This window comes from Cricetulus griseus, chromosome 2 (assembly GCF_003668045.3).
Source record: "Cricetulus griseus strain 17A/GY chromosome 2, alternate assembly CriGri-PICRH-1.0, whole genome shotgun sequence".
Lineage (NCBI taxonomy): Eukaryota > Metazoa > Chordata > Mammalia > Rodentia > Cricetidae > Cricetulus > Cricetulus griseus.
Genome location: NC_048595.1, coordinates 79242599 through 79259440, shown reverse-complemented (window position 1 = coordinate 79259440; position 16842 = coordinate 79242599). Strand labels below are relative to the sequence as shown.

General features: G+C 41.2%; 1 pseudogene; it reads left to right on the top strand.

Moving 5' to 3' along the window:
- The first annotated feature begins 4636 nt into the window (after nt 1-4636).
- The window catches only part of LOC100771224, a 106517-nt pseudogene continuing 94311 nt past the window's right edge, over nt 4637-16842 (top strand).

Sequence of the window (16842 nt, the reverse complement as noted above, 5' to 3'; positions counted from 1 at the left end):
TGCATCCCTTTTGTGCAAGATGTAGAAGTGCTTCAGTCAGAAGGACAGGTGGAAAGAGGAGGACAAGGAAGAAGGATAGCAGAGGACAAAAGGAAAGGGAACAGGATTTGAGATATCCTTGTACGTCTTTGCTCACTTATTCTGTTTTAAAGTGGGGAGGTCATCTAGTTGGGGGTGCGAGGAATCAGAAGCCCCTAAAAAGCTTATAGTTAAAGGCAGAAGGCAAAGTTCAAAACATTGGCTTTACATCCAGAGAAGCTGAGTTTTGAGACATGCTCTGTCTTTTATTTGCACTCTTCTTAAACTTGTCATCTCTTCAGTTTTCTTAGCCATAAAATGGAGGAAAACGCTTCTACCCTTTAAAGGTTTTTATCTTAGTCACAGAAAACACACACCATGTACAGTCTAGCATAACTCTTGACTTTCAATAAAGACATCAATTAGTACTCTTATATTCCAGATATTGGATGTAGAATGATTCAAAGTGAATAGGCTGCTTCCCCATTGCCTGAATTCCCTTTTTGCTTTTGACTATCATTTCAGCCTTCTTGGGTCCCTAACTTTGTCCCAAAGTCAGCAGGAAGCAGCATGGGAAAGAATACGTCCCCATTTTCCCTGGTTGAAATGCTAAGTCAAAATAAACTCCCTTACATAGGGGATGCCAATGTCACTCACTCCCTGATGGGGATGCCAGAGAGACAACAATTCCATGATTGGAAACTCCAAAAAGAAAATGGGGGAATGAAGGGACCAGCTCCCCATTTCGGCAGCCATACAGCCTAACACATGCTTGCCTGCCTCATTGGAAGCAACCAATCAGAAGTTAGCTGGTGGTGCTATGTTTTATGGCTCTGGGTGTACTTTATGGACAAATGCACAGCAATGGCATGCAGAGCATAGCAACCACCCTGGGAGGGCCTATGGGCCATAACAACCAGTTTACCTATCAACACAAGACAAGCCCTCCAAGCCTGGAGGCACACCAATCTTGAGCCTGTGCATACCCCTAGATACTCCCCTTATGCTGCCGTATTAGATCTTTGTCCCGTGGTTTCTTGGCGCCTTTTCCCAGCCATCCACTATGGTAGATGGATGAAAGGCCCTAGCTAACAAAAGGTTATTTAGCTCATTAACTACAATAAATCCTCATGCTGTTTCCATTACAAAAAAGTGAATAGGAAACACACCTGGTGCTTTGGGTGCCCTTGATGTCAGTGAGATGCTTCCCTACCTGTTTACTACAACAAAACAGGATGATTGTAATTCAAGTTTGGTTTCAGTATCACACAAGTGGAAAGTCTGAGGTCACTCCAAGTGTTTTTTATCTTCTCTGTCTCCCTGCATTTAATTTTTCACCTATTCCTACTGCTTTCACTGTCTATTTCCTAACGCAAACCCCTCTTATATCTGCATCAGTCTTCACAAGTATTGCCCTAATTATATCTATACCACACTATTGAGAGTCTTCCTAGTATTTTCTCCAATCTTTCACTTTAAATCATTTTTCAAACAGGTCATCTTTTTAAAAAATATGTTTCGAACACTAACCAAACTATGATTTCTCTGTGTAGTTTACTAAATCAGGTCTTACTATTTCTTTGTTTAGTTTTTCTTTTCTTAAAAAAAATACTTTTATTGATTCTTTGTGGGTTTCACATCAGGCATTCCAATGCCACTTATCTTCTGTTCCCTTTCATCTGCTCTCTGCCCTTGCAACCTCTCCCCCAAATCAAAACCAAATTTAACAGACAAACCAAAAGCCAAACCAAACCAAACCAAACAAAACAACAAAACAACAACAACAACAAAACAACAAAGATTCTTGTTGTGGAAGCTGTAGTGTGGCCCGCTGAGTCACACATTTTGCCCTTTAGTTCATTCCTCTTTACTTTTAAGTGTTCCTTGCCACCAGTCATTGGTTTGGCTCGAGGCTCCTTTTGGATATCCTATGCTGTCCTGTGTTATGGGGATCCTGCTGTTTCAAATCTGTAGGTCTGTCCCATTCACATGCTCCAACAGTTCATAGATGAGGTGGATGCTAGTGTGGGCCAACTCATAGCCCTGGTTCTGGGCCAAGGTGATAACAGGATTAGTCAGCGAGCCCACTCCCTTTCTCTCATCACTATCTTAGCAACCTCTCCAGCACTGTCTGAACTAGCTCACCCAATGCTGCCCACAGCAGGAAGAGGGGCCAGTTCTCCTCTCAGGTCCTCATCTGGGGCACCCACACTCACATCACCAGGGCCAGCTCTACTGTTTGTCTCAGACAAAGTTCAGGGAACTCTCTTCAGATTGCTGTAGGGACATACTAGGGGTGGGGGAAGGATTGGCTTTCCTGCTCTCATGCCCTCAGTGATGGCTCACCTGCACCCCACACAACGTCCACTCTAGCTGCCCAGGCAGGATGCAAGGACCACTAATTCTCCTGGGTTCTACAGCTGGTGAGAGGAGGGCTAGTTCCCTCACACTTGTGATTCTTGTCTGCTGTGGGTACCAAGGGATGGAGTGAGGAGGGCATCTTTCTCTATGCCATTTCATGGCAAACACAGAGGTAGGGGCTTGGTGGGGGGCAGGGTCAGCTCTCCTGTTCTTACTTCCTCAGGGTCAACTCACCTGAGTCTCTGACTTTAGGGTCAGCTCTAGTGGGCCATCCAGATGAAGTGCATACCTGTGGCTAGGACTGGGCCATCTTTCCTGAGGCAGGAATAAGCTCTCACCTGAGGGGCTGGGCCAGCTTTCCTACTGCTGAATCCAGCAAGGGGCAGGGCCAGCCATCCCTGGGTCAGTGAAAGGTGCAGCCTCAGCACAGCAAGGTCCCGATGACCCCTTTTGCTAACACAGAACAAGAACTTCATCACAGACCCCTACTAAGGACCATGGATCCAGCCATGGTGCTTGGCATCAGCTCTGGCTCAGTTGTCACCATGGCCCCAGAGGCAACACAAGCCAGCCAGATCAGTATGGTCCCTGTAGCAGCATGGTACTTGAGCACCAACGTGGTCTCTGGTAGCTGACCAGACTTTGGGCATTTGCAGAGCCCTTGGTGGTAACAGCCATGGACACCATCATAGACCCTGCAGGACCACAGAACCAGACATGGTCCTAGGGGTAGCCCTGGTCTAGACAACACCATTGGTACCCAGTACAAGTGCAGGCCACTCAGATCAGCATCTTCGTCGTGGCAGCATGGCCTTAAGACACCTTCATGGTCACAGGTTGTGGCACAGACCACAGTCATCTATGTGGTCTTTGGTAACAATCAAATACAGACTCTGGCTGAAGTAGGATCATTGACACAGACATTGCCCTTGGCCACAGCCCTGGTTGCATGATATTATGGCCCCAGCTGACAGCAATGGCAAACCAATTCATCCTGACCCCAGTAGTGGCACAGCTCTTGGGGATCAACATGGTCACAGGTTGTGGCCCAGTTGTGGCCAGGGACATCAACACAGAACCAGGCCAAGGCAGGAATACAGACCCAGACAAGGTCCTCAGAAGTACCACAAATCATGATGCTACCATGACCCCAGGTGGCCCTACACACCACCTAGATTGTCATGGCCCTGACTTGGCAGCATAGCCCTTGGATACCTACATGACCCCAAGTGGGAGCTCAGACTATGGGCTCCTGAAATGTGGGGAGCCACAGCCCCAAGATGGCTCCTGGCTGGATGCCAGGGAGACCGAGCTTAGCTGTAAACAAGCCTTATTTGGAAGCACTTAGTGGATCTTGTGTGCCTCCTCCAGCTGTGACCTATCCGGGATCTCCAGGTGGCGTGAGCTAATTGGGTAATCAGCTTGCTTTTAAGGGCTTGCCAGGGGGCTGGGGGAGGTAGAAGCTGATGTACAAGGTTCTTGAATAAACTGCTTGAAGAAGAGTCGTGGTCGTGTTTCTCTTGCTGGTCGAGATACAGGCAACAAGTGGTGGCCCGTACGGGGAACCTCTCTCCGTGGGTGAACGGCTCAGAACTTCCTGCAGTCAGGGCAGTCGACTGGTAAGTCCCAGGTAAGTTGGGACCAAGAGAAGGACCTCGGTAAAGAGGCAATAAGGTCTCGGGTAAGGATCGATAAAGTTCCGGGAATGGACAAAGTAGAAGTAACCAAAAGTGAAAGTATGGGGAATTTGACATCGCAACCCATTTATCTCGCTCTTTAAGAGCTGTTGCACTCCAAAGGGCTGAAGCTAGAAAAGGGGCAGGAGGCGTTAGAACAGCTGAAGGAGGAGCGCTCAATGATATCGGAAAAGGACAGTTCTGAAGAGAGTAGTTCAGATTCGGAAGAGGAACTAGAATTGCTAGTGAAGAAAATGGAGAGGTCATCTTTTCAGAAGTGCTCTGAGTCCTGTGAGGTGGAGCCTACTGCTCCAGGACCGCCCCCTCCTCCATATAATATAACTTCCTCTCCCGGCGGCTCTGGGGGGCAGTCCTTTTGCCCGGAGGTATGGAAGGAAGTGAGACATGAGTTGTGTTATCCTGTCTTTCAGAATAACAAGGGGCAGCACTATCATGAGCCCCTTGATTTCAAAACCATTAAAGCACTTGCTGAGTCTGTTCGCACTTATGGGGTAACCGCAGCTTTTACAACAGCACAGGTTGAAGATCTTAATCGCCATTGCATGACTGCAAGCGACTAGATGAGCTTGGTGCGAACTTGTTTATCCCCTGGACAATATTTAGATTGGAAAGCCTTTTTAATAGAATATGCCAATGAGCAGGCTGCTGTCAATCGTGTGGCAGGAAATGCAGCCTGGGATGTGGACATGCTCCTGGGGCAAGGCCGATTCGCTCAGCAACAGACGGGATATCCTTTATAGGTTTTCGAGCAAATTAATATTATAGCAACTCAAGCGTGGAAATCATTGCCCAATAAAGGAGAAGTGAGTGGCAATCTTACTAAGATCATTCAAGGCCCCATGGAACCATTTTCCGACTTTGTTGCCAAAATGGTTGAGGCAGCTGGAAGGGTATGTCTGATTGCATATGGTTTGGTATCGTACTCCCATCTCTGAGAAAAGATACTGGACAGGTGTGGCACCAGCTCGGCTGATAACTGGGCATGGGGTCATTACAAAGTCCCTTGATTTCAGGGATCAGACCTCTACCCTTGCCTGTTGTTTTATTTTTAAATAAAAAAGGGGGAACTGTGGGGAGCCACAGCCCCAAGATGGCGCCTGGCTGGATGCCATGGAGACCGAGCTTAGCTGTAAACAAGCCTTATTTGGAAGCACTTAGTGGATCTGGTGTGCCTCCTCCAGCTGTGAACTATCTGGGATCGTCAGGTGGCATGAGCTAATTGGGTAATGACCTTGCTTTTAAGGGCTTGCCGGAGAGGGGGGAACTGGGGGGGGGTGCACTGGGGGAGGTAGAAGCTGATGTACAAGGTTCCTGAATAAACTGCTTGAAGAAGAGTCATGGTTGTGTTTCTCTTGCTGGTCGAGATAGACGTGACACTGAAAGGCCCCAGTGGCAACAGGAGCCACAGACATCAACACATGCCTCCTTCCACTGCTCCAGGGCCCCACAACAAGATCTGGCCTTTTACTCTCGCTCAGACCAGGACGTCAACCTTGACTCAGGGATCCAGGAAGACATTGACATGAGCCTTTTCCTCACCACCCTTGCCTCTCCAGATCTGCCTCTCTACCCAGCCCATTTTACTTCCCCATCCCTTCTATATCCCTACTCTGTACTCTTTCACCATAATGGTGCCGAACCACCCTGCGCCAGGGCTCTTGGTTGGGTCATAAGTGGTGATTGGTTGAGTCCTAGCAACCCTAACACAAAGCTTAGAAACCTCAAGTGCCCGTGGTATGATGGTACCTGATGACTCCAGCGCCAGAAGCTCAGGGTGGATTCTGGTTGATTATCCCACCACCCAACCAAGAAATCTTGTGGGGAGCCATCTGTGTCTTCTGCTGATTCCTTACTGTTTGTTTTTAAAGCCATTATTATCCATATTGTGACTTGAGCCTCTTTTATACTCACCTGGGATGACTTGGTTTCTAAGAGGAAATTTTGCGATTGCAACTTGGAAAGGACATGCCACTGGCATTTAGTATATCGAAGCCTATGATACTGGTTAGCATACTGCAATACACAGGGTAAATGCTGACAGCAGAGAACTGCTCAACTCCAAATGTTAATACTGACAAGGTTAAGAAAATTTACTTTATAGCTGAGATAACAGTCATGTAGAATAACCCCAGGGCCAGAAAACAGCTGGAAAGAATAAAAATTGAGAGTTAAGTTGCTAGTTTAGTCCATAGATGAGAGGCTGGGCAAAAGCAAGATGGACAGTAAGCCAGCATGAGAGGTTTTACATCATTTGCTGCACATGTAGAAAATGAGAATGAATGATAACAGAATTGGAATACACTGGACAGCTGGGAATCAAATAACCTTCAGGAGAAATAGGCAATTGAGCTGAGGCAATCAGGTTTCTGCTCAAGCTGGGGAGATGGGAAAGAGGAAGAAAAGTGTATCATTCCTAAGACACCTCCACTCCTGTTGAGTGCATATTGCACACAGGTTAATCATCTCTCCCAGAGTAGGAACATAGGTTTGTAATAAGTTAATGCAAAAAAATAATTTAAGACCATTTCTGGAACTGTATATTTTATGACATCAAAATATAAGATCAAATTAACTCAAATAACAGAAATTCAACATAGCACTGATGATAATACTAGCAATTATGATAGTGCTTTAAATTATTATATCACCTTTAACCTGAAGAACTCTATGAAATGAAGGAATTTAAATTAAGTTTCTATAGCAATGTAAGCCATCATGTGGTGGGAGCTGTAGTGGTGCTATTTCCAGATGCAACACAACTCTCTAAAGTTGCAGATGCAAGTCAAAAGTTTTCATAATTTATCATTTTTTTCTTTTTGCAACATGCCACTAAGTGTGAGATGATTTGAAAGGAGAAATTAATGATAAGATTTATGCAGTGAAGATACCAATGCACACCTACCCAATACAAGAATAAGCACAGCTGAATTTCTTACAATGTTGTGCTTGATCTGTACTAGTATTCATACTTCTCTGAGGTGACATGTATAATTAATCATTAATATTATTATTAATATCTCTTAGAAGATGGATCATTGTGCATCTAAATGTGCCCTGCTCCAGCTGTTACCTAATTAAGAAACTGAGATCCACAGTCATGCAGTAATATTAATGGATTTGCGATTTGTTTGAATATTAGTTCAAAAGAGATATTAAAAATAACTACTTTTTGCCATGAGAAATACATGTTACATGAAACCATCCCAGTGCCAAGTCCCTGGCTCCCAGGTCAAATGCATGTTATTGGACTTTAACATGTTTATTTTATCTTAGGTTGTCAGTAAGATCATGACACAATTTTCAGCTTTGCAGACAGAGGAGCAGCAAAGATCCAAGTATAATTTATGGGTGGAATGAGGAATTTATTTTTTAAAATCATGGAATATTGGACTTTAATAAGTCAGTTCTGTAGGTTTGAAGTGGAAGTCTTGCACAAGTGAAAAAGAGAAGTAAAAGTTTAATGGGTAGAGTGACCGAATCTTGTTTCTTCGGGAATGCTTTCCAAATGACTCTAGCTTTTGTCTGGGTAACCCTTAGCTGTTCATGAACACACACATACAGAATAATTCACTAGAAACTAGACAGAAAGTCACACCAGGAGTACCATTTTAGTTCATCAGGAATTAAATAGTTAAGTGACTTTTTTTTTATCATAACCAACTTTTTAAGGCATTACTGAGATTTAAACATAGGACCTCACACATGTTAGTCATGTGCTCAGGTGCTCGGTTGAATCCATAGTCCACAGGGGAGTTTTAAAAAGTCACACACACACACACACACACACACACACACACACACACACACACAGACACCACACGTGTGCATGCATGCAAGCATGTGCCAGCACCATAATATAAATAATATATTTTTATTATTATGGTGAAAGAATGGTAATATTAAAAAGCATTTTTATTAAGTACTATGTATTGTATGAGCTGTTTCTGAATTTATTTTAGTTTATTTCATCCTCAAACACTCTCCAAAATAAATATCATTACCGTATTACCTTTAATTTAAAGATACAGAGATGTCAGCCATCAGCGCTTTCCAACAATTGGCATGTGAGTGTTGTTTAGCTCAGGGTAGCTTTGCATAGAGCCTAACACATTTTTTTTTCTCAAAACACCATGAATTGCTTATGGGTCTTCTGTGCAATACTTCAGGATGAATTTTGTAAAGGGTAACGTAGCTAACAGAAGCCAAAAGGTTGTGTTCATGTAAAAGGTTAAGGGGCATGCCAATGTAACTATCTGAGGGCATGACTGACACTCAAGACCCTGTGTCTGAGCACACATTCATTGTAAAGCTTTGTGTTTAACTAAAATGTTCCTATTATATCAGTGAATGTCAAATTCCTAATACCAGGCAACTTTCAATAATGTTTGGACTTCCAGAGTAAAGAATGAAGAAAATGAATTTTTTTTTTTTTTTTGGATTTTCACATACCTCCAGAGATGTAAGAAGGATTTCCTTTTTTGAAAAACATCTTCCCAAGAAAACGTTAAGTGTTGATGTGTAGGCAGCTATTGAGTATAGTAGGGTTGTACTGATGGGGACCAATGTGATTCCATGGTGAAATGAAAAGAAACTCAGAAAGTCAGCATTCAAAGCAGAGAAAAGCCACTAGAACTGTTTTCTGGAATACTGTGACAAGGGGAGGCAATATAAAAGTAATTTATCATTTTAAATGTGGCTGTGTCCCTTTAAACACAATATGAAATGACTTATGACTCTGGTGACCCTTCTTGATTACTGTCTGTTGTTATTCATCATCACCATGGTAACAGCACTGTTGCCAGCTGTGTGCTTCATAGTCAGGTGGAGGCAAAGCTGTTTACTGGGGACAAGAGGGTAGTACATTCAGGACTCTAGAATTGCAGGAGTTCCCCCCTCCCCCGCAGGAGGGAAAAATTGAGATGACATGGCTCCCTCTATGGCTCAGCAAGCTACAAAGTTGGGTGGAATCCAGAAGGGAGCACAAGAACAGATGGTCTCGGTGTCCTTCCCTCTCTGTGGAAACAAAATAAAATGAGATCAGAAACACTCCCATCTGGAAGGTAATCCACTGGGCAGCAGAAGGCATGGGGAAGGGGCAAGCTGCATGTAAATTTCATTAACACAATTTCTCATGGAGACTCCTCAAGCATGTGCACCAATCTTCTTAGCTGCCTTCTTCTGAGATCCAAGCTCCTGAATGCTCTCAGGGTGATCTACAAACCCATACACCCTTTGCCTGCCAGACTCTGTGTTAAATGAACCTCTATCTTCCTCTTAATTGATTTTTTGCTGATCTGCTCACTTTTCTTGGCTGTGCATGCCCTTTATCCTCTTATCCCTGCCTCCTTTCTCTTACACTCTTTCCCATCTAATTAGTAATCTAATGAATTAGATGGGAAGGGGAGGAGACATAATCCATTTGACCACCAATTCCATTTGAATTCAATTACAGTAGATTGAATTCCCGAATGGTTTGGGGCACTTACCAAAGCTACCTAGAGACTTCTTGATAGGGTCCCTATTAAAGCCATGTCTCCAAATCCCCAATTCAGTCCTTATATTACACAGAGCCACTACATCCAATTTCTCCCTTCACTTTCTGGGCTAATTCTCTGGCACACTGAAGAACAGTCAAATCTCAAACCTCTAAGCCAATTATTATTTAGCACAGAGTAATCCTTGTTTTCATGGAATGATTCTCTGCAGAACTTCGTTTGCTCCAGAGACGGTGGAGGATTCATCCTCATGAGATACACTGAGGGAGGGAAGCAGAGAAAAGATGGCTTAGTCATCTTTCCACTTTATTTAGAGTGAGCATTAAGGTCCCAGGGCATTGAAATGGCTTGAAATGAGTATATACAAAAGCACCAGGAGCATCAGAATATGATTAGTTTGCAGTGGTAAACTGCATGGACTATAGGCTGCTGGGGGAATAGGGGACATCATTTCCGAGTTTGCTGCAGAAGTATTTCACACAAACATCATTTAGTAAGCAAAGGAATTTTTACACATGAGGTTACATTTGACTTCTCAGATATCTCACAAAACAACCATATTTGGTGTCTGGTGTTAAGATAGAGGTATCTTGGTCACTCATCAGGATACAGGAGTTCTTCATGTCTGCTAATCATTTCCTGTATCTGCAGCAAGGCTGTCCAGGCAATGGTGACTGAACCCCTTTGCTCTCCTGCACTTCTGCATCTTTCAGACCTGCTTATAGGGCAGTTATATCTTAGGAGCCTAAAAATCCAGCCTAACAGAATGATAATTACAGCGAAAAAGCTGCTACCCTTTATTGAACCCTACTATATACCAAGGGATTTTAGAGAACATTTATCCCATTAATGCTTACAACCTGTCAAGTAGATAGGTATTGCTGTCACAACTCAGGGATTCAAAGACAAGAAAGAATTTACCTAGAGTTGCTACATACTAATTAAACAGCAAAGCCAGGATTCATACCTAGCTATGAGAATGATTTCAAATGCTGTATGGTTTAGCTATTATCTTTGACATATTAAAAATATCACACTTGCATTTCTTTGTTATTTACTGGATTCCTTCTATTTGAAGCATATTAAGGACTTGCAGATAAAGGAATGAAGAAAACAGTTGCAGCCTCTGTCCTCTTGTAGATTGTAATTTATTTTTGAATATGGGAAAATGGGCAACAGAAAAACAATCTGGGTAATACACATGCAACTTTAGATAGAGATCAGTTTTCTAAATGGATAAACAAATTCGGGTGGTGAAATAAAGCTACTTCTGATGGTGCCCCTTAGCTTATGATATTTGAGTTGAAATCTGACACATAAGAATGGAATAGCCATCTAATAGTTGAGGGAAGAGTTTGGTAAGTAGGTGACAAGTAAGAATTTCAAGAAGGAAAAAGAGGTTGCTGCATTTGAATAATAGCAAATTTACTGTAGATAAAGAGGGGATATATCCTAATAGGTAAGACATATAGTGGCAACTGGAATGATTAAAGGTCACTGTGTCATTGTTGTTCTGTTTTGAGAAGCAATCAAAAATATTTAAAATGAACTGGAGAAACGGCTCTGTGATAGAAGTATCTGCTACAGTTGTGAGGATATGAGATTGCATCATCAGAACCCACAAGAAGCAAGGCACAGAAGGGAAGCCTGCAACTGTAATCCAACTCTGCTACATTGAGATAGTAGGTGGACTGAGAAGCTTGTGGGCCAGCCAGCCTTTCATACATAATGGGAAACAAGCAAGGACCCTGTCATACAAAGTGGAAAGTTAAGACTGACACTTTAGGTTGCCCTCTGATTTCCACATATGTACCATGTCATGCACATTTGCACTCTCATACACATCCCCAAACATGCAGACACATTATATACTCAGAATGCATGCATAAAGTTTTTAAGTGACTTAGATCTATAGAACAGAAAGACACATGTAGCTGGGCATTCTTTGGACTGCCAATTCCCAAATAATGACATGGAGACTTATAAAGTGTGAAAGCTTGGCCTTAGCTTAGTCTTGTTCCCCACCTGCACTTGTAACTCAAATTAACCTGTTCATATTAACCTATGTTCTGCCACATTGCTCGTTACCTCCCCTTACTATCATGTGTCCTGCTTCTTCCATGTCCTGGTGGCAAATCCCACCTCTTAGATTCTTCTCCCAATTTGCTCTGTCTTCCCAGAAGTCCTGCCTTCTTTCTTTTGGCTAGCTATCGACCATTCAGCTCTTTATTAAAACAATCAGAAGGTGCCTTAGACAGGTGAAGTAAAACACAGACATATCTTCACAGTATACAAAAAAGGTTTTTCCACAACAGATATATGTTACAACAGGAATATAAAATGATATTGATTCTTTGAATAACTGCATCAATCATAATATGAAGATGTATCTTTATTAGCATTATAATCATTTTTTTAATCTGTACTTCTTTTGCATATTAAGACATTCTGGATAGTATACTTAATTCTTACTCATATTGATATTAATTCCACTTTCTCTTTGAGGTTTTGTTAATTTCTCAGTTATGATATTTTTTGTTCAAGTCTCTTTCTCTATAGTCCACAAAGAAACTGTGATCACATGTTTGTGGTAATTTTGGCCCCCATTGCTCAATCCGATTTTTTTTTTTTTTTTTTTGGATGGGAAAGCAATTACATCAACTTGTAAGGGAATGTTTAGTCCTCAAAAAATCTTATTCATATACACTGAATTTTGATTTTCATGTGGTATCAAACATTACTTTTCTTTGGAATTTTTTCTAACATAGCTAGTAGGCCAAACACAAAAAGCCATGAGTTGTCCACTAGCCATCATTTTTATATTTTTTCTAATAATAGAGTTAATGTATGAGATATCACCCACTCTTGGCACAATTAATTCTTGTTTTGTTTTCATGTCTCTCATATGGCAAGAAAAGATATAGGGTTTTCTTCACACTATCTTACAGTGCACAGCCCACAGTCCACAGCCACTTTGCTGTCTTTTACTGTCACCTATTTCCCCAGAATAAGACTGAAAGTGTATAGCAGACATTGTTAATGCCAATGCTTAGCTTCTCCATCTTTACCTCATGGAGGTTTTCTGACTTCCAGACATAACCATTTATAGTTCTTAACTTGAAATCTTCTTTTCAGGTGTTATCTCTGACCTGTCTCAGAACCCAGCCTGACAGATCTTGGAAGTTTTATCACATTGGAAGTTCTCTGGATTTAATAATTAAAAGTGTAGCCCTCTGATCACGGCTGACATAAACTGGTGAATTAAAAAACCCAAATCCTCTTCTTGATGCATACTTTAAATATGTGTGTTCCACATTTTCTCCATAGTTCCTCAAAAGGACATAGCTCCACTTCAGTGGTACCTTGATTGCTACGTCCTCATCATTTATTGTCACTTCTTCACCTTTTTAATTAGAATGCTTCCCTTGTATTCTATTGATCCTGAATCCTTTCCTAATTTTCTACTTTTAGAGAAACACAACTAAAAAGTGAGTATGATGATCATTTGTGTCAGGCAGTGTCTAGTGTTGGCCCCATTCTAGATCACTTGGAAGCCCCTAATAATGGTTAGAAGATAAAGTTATCTTCAATTGTCTGTGGTCAATGAGAGGAAAGATTTAATTTACACCTATGATGCTCAACCAGACATAAATAAGACACTCAAATGAAAGTTCTGAAAAGCTCCTCTCAGAAAGAAAGCATTTTGTGGTCATTCCTGTGATAAAGTTAGATTGGTCTACTTCATGAGTCAATTAATTTGTAATCCACAGAGATCAAATGGAATTTGTCTAAGTGGAGTTACTAAATCATGTCTTTTCATCCTAGGTTGTGCTTTCAGCACATACTGCATGTGCTGTTAGTACTGATAGGGAAACAGATTCAAGCACAGCTTCTTGGTAGCAGCATTTTCTCAAGTGGGCTCTGTTTGCTAGAGTCAAGCAGAGGCTTGTGGATTCTTTAAGAGAAGCTTCCTGACTCAGTGTTAGCAGTAAAAACTTCAGGACTCTCTTAAGAGGCCATGCTACCAAACAATTAAATGGTGTTTACCAGCAGGGGGGACATGCTTCTTAATGGTGACAAGTGCCTAGAAATTCAGAAGAGTTATAGCAGTAAGCCTGGGTCCCACCCGTACTTTACCATGAAGCTAGACTATCAGAAAACAAAGGAATACATCAGAGCCAGCCTCCTGTTTACCTTAGTCATGCTGTTTAGTAGATTAAGCCTCGTATGGTCAGAAAATTATGAAAATATATAGTAAATATAGATTCAGAGGAAAATATATTGTAAGGAGTTTACAGTGTGTTTAAAAATATACATAGGCATGGGAGAGAAAAGAAAAAGAATAGAGAAAGTCCTTAAATAAGAAATAGAGTAGCTGGGTATGGTGGCACATGCCTTTAATTCCAGAATGCAGAGGCAGAGACACGCAAAACTCTGTGATTTCAAGAACAAAATGGTTCCAGAGTGAATTCCAGGACAAACAAAGTTACACACAGAAACCCTGTGTGAAAAAAAGTAAAAATAAAGTAACAGAAATAGAGTAAGGCCTTCATGTGTCCTGATTGGAGATACCTGAGGCTTGAGGACTGCCCACTGTGGATCCCATCCCAGCAGGATCCAAGACACCCAGAGACTGTGAAGGACCTACTACCACTGCCACCTCCATCCAAGGGAAGAAAAGAGCCACCAGAATATTGGACCTGTTTTCATCCAACAGAAGGGAACCTTGGTCCTATACCAACCAGGAGAGGCAGAGATTCCTTCTACACGCACCAGAAGAAGGGATGGGACGAGGACAATATAAAACACATTCAGCAACTGAAAAACCAATGTGAAACCACCAAAGTCTAAGCACTCTACACCAGCAAGACCTAAACATCCCAACACAGATGAAGCAGAAGAGAATGACCTTAAAAACAACTTAATGAAAATGATAGAGGCCCTCAAAGAGGGTATGTAAAAATCCCTTAAAGAAATGGAAGAAAAAAACAAACCAAAAAATAGAAGAGATCAACAAATCTCATTTAAAAATCCAAGAAAAAACAGTCAAGCAGATGAAGGAAACAGTTCAAGACCTGAAATAGAGACACTAATGAAAATACAAACTGAGGGAATGCTGAGAATAGAAAAGTTGGGTAAATGATCAGGAACTACAGATGCAAGCATAACCAACAGAATACAAGATATGGAAGATAAAATCTCAGACATTGAAGATACAGTAGGAGAAATAGATGCATTGACCAAAGAAAATCTTAAGTCCAAGAAATCCCTAACACAAAATATCCAGGAAATATGGGACACCATAAATTGACCAAAACTAAGAATAATAGGAATAGAAGAAGGTGAAGAAACCCAACTCAAAGGTACAGAAAACATATTCAACAAAATCAGAGAAGAAAACTTTACCAACCTAAAGAAAGACATGCCAATGAAATTGCAAGAAGGGTATAGAATACCAAATAGAGTGGACCACAAAAAAGTCCCTCGCCACATAATAAACAAAATCACAAACATACAACACAAAAAATATTAAGAGCAGCTAAAGGAAAAGGTCAGGTAACATATAAAGGCAAATCTATCAGAATTACATCTGGAAACTTTGAAAGCTGGAATATCCTGGGTAGATATTCCAACACAAAGAGACTACAGATGCCAGCCCAGAATACTATACCCAGCAAAGATTTCAATCAATATAGATGCAGAAAAGAAGGTATTCCATGACAAAACCTGATGTAAACAATACATATTGACTAATCCAGCACTACAGAAAGTTATGCAAGGGAAAGTCCAACCCAAGGAAGTTAAACACAACCAGAAAAATATAGGCAATAGATAATCCCACTTTACCAACAGCCAAAAAGAAAACAGGGTAGACATTCACATACAATTCCACCACCACCACCAAATCCAAAACAAACAAGAATGAACAGTCAATGGTCATTAATGTCCCTCAATATTAATGGACTTATCTCATCTATAAAAAGACACAGACTTACAGAATGGATACAAACAGAATACATCCTTCTGCTGCATACAAGAAAGACACATCAAATTAAAAGAGAGACTGTACCTCAGAGTTAAGGGTTGGGAAAAGATTTTCCAATCAAAGGGACACAAGAAACAAGCGAGAGTAGCAATCCTACTTTCTAACAAATTAGACTCTCAAGTAAAATCAATCAAAAGAGATGAAGGAGGTAATTTCAGACTCATCACAAGAGAAACCCATCAGGATGAAGTCTCATTTATGAACATCTATGCCCCAAATTCAAAGGCATCCATGTTCATAAAAGAAACATTACTAAAAGTCAATTCACAGAATAAACCTCACACACTTATAGTGGGAGACTTCAACACCCCTCTCTCACCACTAGACAGACCACAGAAACTTAACAAGGAAACAAGGGAACTAGTAGAAGTTATGACCTAATTTGGTTTAGCAGGCATCTATAGAACATTCCATCCAAACACAAAAGAATACACCTTCTTCTCAATGCTACATGGAACATTCTCTAAAATCGCTCAAATACTTGGCAACACAGCAAACCACAACAGGTACAAAAAAATTAAAATAACCCAGTATCTTATCAGAGGACCATGCTTTAAAGTTAGATTTCAACAACAGCACACAATGCAAAAACCCTACAAACTCATTGAAGTTGAATAATGCACAATTCCACCATTACTGGGTCAAGGAAGTAATTAAAGACTTCCTAGGGTTCAATAAGAATGAAGATACAACATACCCAAACTTGTGGGACACTTTGAAAGCAGTGTTAAGAGGAAAGTTCATACCACTAATTACCGACATGAAGAAACTGGAGAATAGTCACACTAGAGAATTAACAGCACAAGTGAAAGCTCTAGAACACAAAGAAGCAGAAGCAAGCACACCAAAGAGGAGTCGATGCCAGGAAATGGTCAAATTGAGTGCTGAACTCAATAAAGTGGAAACTAGGAAAATGTCACATAGAACTAATGTAAGAAAGAGTTGGTTCTTCTAGAAAATCAACAAGATAGACAAACATTTATCCAAACTTGCCAAATGGCAGAAAGTGAACATGCAAACTAACAAAATCAGAAATGAAAAGGGGGATATAACAACAGACACCGAGGGAATCCAAGGAATCATCAGGTCATACTATGAAAAACTGTATTACTCAAAATTTGAAAATCTAAAGGAAATGGACAATTTTCTGGATAGATATCACTTACCACAATTAAGTCAAGAACAGATGAGCCATTCCAAAAGAACTATCACCCCTAATGACATA